The following is a 4,661-nucleotide window of genomic DNA, read 5'->3' as shown; positions in this document are numbered from 1 at the left end:
ATATATATATATATATATATATATATATATATATATGTGTGTGTGTGTGTGTGTGTGTGTGTGTGTGTTGCATTTTGGGAGGGCCATGTTGGCAATAAGAACACACACATTGGTTGCATTTCACTTCAGCTTTATTATCATTTAATTAAACATTTAGTTATTCAACTAAATTAATTATTGATTAATTACTGATTGGTTAGTTAAATTTTAATCACAGCCTTGCCCTCTTTTACACTTGTAAAGTGCTGCTCTCACACACTCCATGGTCTTTACTATGTGAGTAATGGTTAATTTTGAATTTTATTCAGTCAATTTTATTTACATAGATAGTGTTTGTTGTATAATTTTTAACTAAAGTGGTGGTGCTGCTGTTGCTACTCTGTTTGTGTGTGTTGTTGCATGTGATCATGAATGTCTATGTGTGAGGTGTTGCATGTGATCATGCATGTCTATGTGTGAGGTGATCATGCATGTCTATGTGAGAGGTGTTGGGACTTTTGACATCAGACTATGTTACTTACACATACCTGTGTGTGTGTGTGTGTGTGTGTGTGTGTGTTCATGCGTGTATGAGCATATGTATGTGTGATTGAATATGTGAATTTATATGTTGTTTTTTTCTTTTGTTTTGCTTGAGACTTATAATTTGTTTTTTTTCTTATCCATTCAATAAGTTCAATGCAATAATCGCCCCACACACACACATCCATGCACAACCAGTACTACCAACACCACCTTTATCCCAATTTTAAAAAATATCATACGCACATACATAATATAAATATACAAAGCAGAAGAAAATAAAAAAATAGACTATTTGTCACACAGTAAAAATTGCAAAGAACAAAGCCTATGTGATATCAGGGAGAAAATGTAAGGGGAGCACTAATACATGAAGTACATAATCCATTGATAATAAAACTGAAGTGAACTACAACCAGTGTGTGAGGCTGTATTAGCCGTATGGCCCTTACAAAATATAACAATATTGATCTCAAACATATAATTTCATATCTAGAAATTTCGCAAAACAAATACAAAAATGAAACATGAAAAATTATAAATATAAATACATACACATATATATAACAGTAATAATAACAATAACAATAATAATGAGAATACACACACACACATATATATTTATACACATACACCCATATGCACACACACACACACACATATATATATATATATATATATATATATATATATATATATATATATATTCAGGCAGGCATGGCTGATTGATTAAATAATTTGTTTCATAATAGTGTAGTCTCAAGTTTGTCTGTTGATTACTTGGAATCCTTGAAACAAACTTCTTAATCATTGAGCCATGCATAGAGGAATATGTATACATGTGTATGTGTTTATATATGTATATATATATATGTGTATATACGTGCACATATATATATCTATATCTGTATGTATATATATATAAATACATATATATATGATGAACTTACCATCAGAATAACTGTATATCTGTATACATAAAATTGTTAACAGGGATCATTAATTAGTTTTAGATATTTTTTCATTTTTACCCAATTTCTAGAAAGAGCTTTTAAAGTATAAAATGTATCTAGAATATGGACAGTTTCAACACAACAAACTGAAGTGATTAAAAAAAAAAAAAACCCCAAAGCATTATGTATGCTAAGGTATCGATTCTTAGCCTCAATAACCACTTAGAAAAATCACATCTGATTTCATTGGTATATATGTAATAAAACTTGTAATTACCCTTAATTGCATGAAATAATTTTTAAAATGTAAGAAGTGAGATATAACACCACCACTACTACTACTACTACTACTACCAACAACAACAACAACAACAACAACAACAACAACAATAATAATGAATACCTACTGATGAAGTCTAAAGAATGGACCTTCATCGAGGTAGCTATTCTTGAAGAGCAGTATATTGTGAAGACAGAGAACAAGAAAGTTAGGAAGTACCAAGATCTAAGACTGGAAGTGAAAAGAATCCATAGAGTCTCAAAAGTGAGTGTGGCAGTACCTATTGTGGTCGGTGCACTTGGGGGGGGCCATCTCAAAGAGAGCAAATATTTTGGCATCAGAAGCTACAAATACCAAACATCAAACTTCACAGGAAGTATTCAATTGGCATTAATACTTGGAACAGTTCATATGTTGAGGAAAGTGTTGCCTTTCTAAGCTGCAGAATGGAGCTAAGACATGGATCATGATAATGATGATGATGATCACTCCTGTTGATTTTGACATGAGTGTGTGAAAGATTCGGCTAGTTAGCTGCCTTGATAATGAAAATGATAATAGAGCTTCTACAGAAAATTTGCCTCTTCAGGACAGGAAAGATTATTAGGAGGGTTCTAAGCACTTGAAAGACAATTGGAAGCTTGTGGATACCTAAGTTTACAGGTTGTAACTCACTGCTTGCATAAATCCTACCAGGAATAAGACTGAACCTGAGTCAAATCAATAATAATGATAATAATAATAATAATAATAATAATAATAATAATAACAAGAGCATTCAGAGAGTACAAACCTCTGCCAACGTCCTCTCAACGATTAGCCAGAGATGATTTTTAAAATGATAATATCTTAAATAAACTTGACTGCTCTCACAAACAAGAATACTAAAAATGAACCTAACTGCTCTCAAAAATTAAGTAAAAAAGAAAGACACGGAAAATAATCTGGAACCCTTGTCCAGTACCAGATCGATCCCAAAATCTAATCGGTTTGTGTCAGTCACGAGGCCAAACATCCCTGAAAGTTTCATCTGAATCCATCCGGTGGCTCTTGAGATATCTTGTCCACAGAAAAACCAACAAACAAACATGACTGAAAACAATATCTCCACCTTTGCTAAGGTGGAGGTAATAATAATAATAATAATAATAATAATAATAATAATAATAATTATTATTATTATTATTGAGTGAGAGAGCAGTGCATGCCACCAAAGTGACACTGGGGTGCAAATATACGAACCCCAATATACCCATCATGATTTCCTGTCTGATAAGGGTACACCAGGCATCACAAGAATATCAAGATTAACAGTGCATGACCTTGCAGGTGGGGCCCAGTTAGAATTTTCTTTAGGTCGAGTAGCCCATCCCACTCAAAGAGGTCCCTTAATAAGGGTTGTTTAAGGATGTTGAACAAAACACCCATGTTTCCAGAGGTGAATTATCCAAACCCCAAAGAATTCCTCTCAACACATGGCTATGATGCTCCCCCAAAACTTCTGCTCATGATCAGAGATGCACATATCATCAGTCACTAAGGGACATGCTCAACTGGTTGCAAATCTGTGGTATTGAGCAGATTATTTGCAGTAGCCCATCTTTTATTGAATGTGAGGAAAATTCCCTTTCGTAATATGAAAGGGAAATGACAGAGATGTTTAGATGGTGATCGTGGTAGTGGTGATAGTAGTTAGGACAGTGGTGATGATGATGATGATGATGATGATGATGATGGTGATGATGATGATTGATGGTGATATCGTTGACGATGATGATGATGATGACCAATTCAATATTTAAAAAATCCTATTATATTTTTAAAATTAAATATTATTAAGAATTATATGAAAAAAAATTGTTAAAATATTTTGTGTTTAGTAGCAGTATAACTAATTTATTGTGCAAGCTGGTGTTCATTCTTATCAGAGTGAGGATGTTACATAATTGTTTTAGTGCACCAGCAGGACATTTAAGATTAGATTACATCACCAGGCATACTCTTGACTAGTGGTCCTCAACTATTCTTTACTTATGGACCATTTTTGATTCCCATTTAATTTGGAAGGACCCTCACAGCCATTCGATGTTTAAAAAAGCTCTGTTATATTTTTATAATTAAATATTATTAGAAATTGTATTTTAAAAATTGTTAAAATATTTTGTGTACTGTAGAAACATAACCAATTTATTGCACATGAATTTTAATAGCAAAATCTTATATAGATCTCCAAGGGTCATATGAATCCTGGTTTACAACCACTGTTTTAACAGATCTAGCACCATTATTTTAACTCTTTGCTTTTCATATTTCTGTTGAAACATACAGTGTTTATTTGAAAATAAAATGAAGAATTTAGTAAATTAACTTAGTCATTAGTAAGCTGGTCTTGAGATTTTAAATCAGAAATGCACATATCATCAGCCACTAAGGGACATGACTTCCTGTCTGATAAAGGTACACCAGACATATGCATCATAACTACATGTGCATGACATGGTGATCTCATATCAAGACTAACAGTGCATGACCTTGCAGGTGGGGCCCATAATTTAGGAAGTTTGTCTCAGGGAATCAGGAGCAAACTCAGGCCTTTTTGATATCACTGACAAAACATTACTTGTAAGGAATCATGTACACACGATGGACTTCCACACAGTCTCTATCAACCAAATTCACTCACAAGGCATTAGTTGGCCTGGGACTATATAGCAGATAGTGTTGCACAGTGGGATTGAACCTGAAACCATATGGTTACATAGTGAGCTTCTTAACCTCAGAGCCATGCCTGTGTCAATATACATATAGACATACATACACACACACAAACACACACACACACACACACACACACATATATATATATATATACATACATATATATACAATGCACACACACACACACA

General features: G+C 33.2%; 1 protein-coding gene across 7 annotated transcripts in view; it reads right to left on the bottom strand.

Annotated features, from left to right (window-relative positions):
• LOC106877721 (cGMP-dependent 3',5'-cyclic phosphodiesterase) overlaps positions 1-4,661 on the bottom strand; it is a 434,395-nt gene that overhangs the window by 33,352 nt on the left and 396,382 nt on the right. The gene's annotated exons all lie outside the window — the stretch shown is intronic.

The sequence above is a fragment of the Octopus bimaculoides genome, chromosome 13 (genome assembly GCF_001194135.2).
Source record: "Octopus bimaculoides isolate UCB-OBI-ISO-001 chromosome 13, ASM119413v2, whole genome shotgun sequence".
Lineage (NCBI taxonomy): Eukaryota > Metazoa > Mollusca > Cephalopoda > Octopoda > Octopodidae > Octopus > Octopus bimaculoides.
This window is presented reverse-complemented; position numbering and strand designations above follow the sequence as displayed.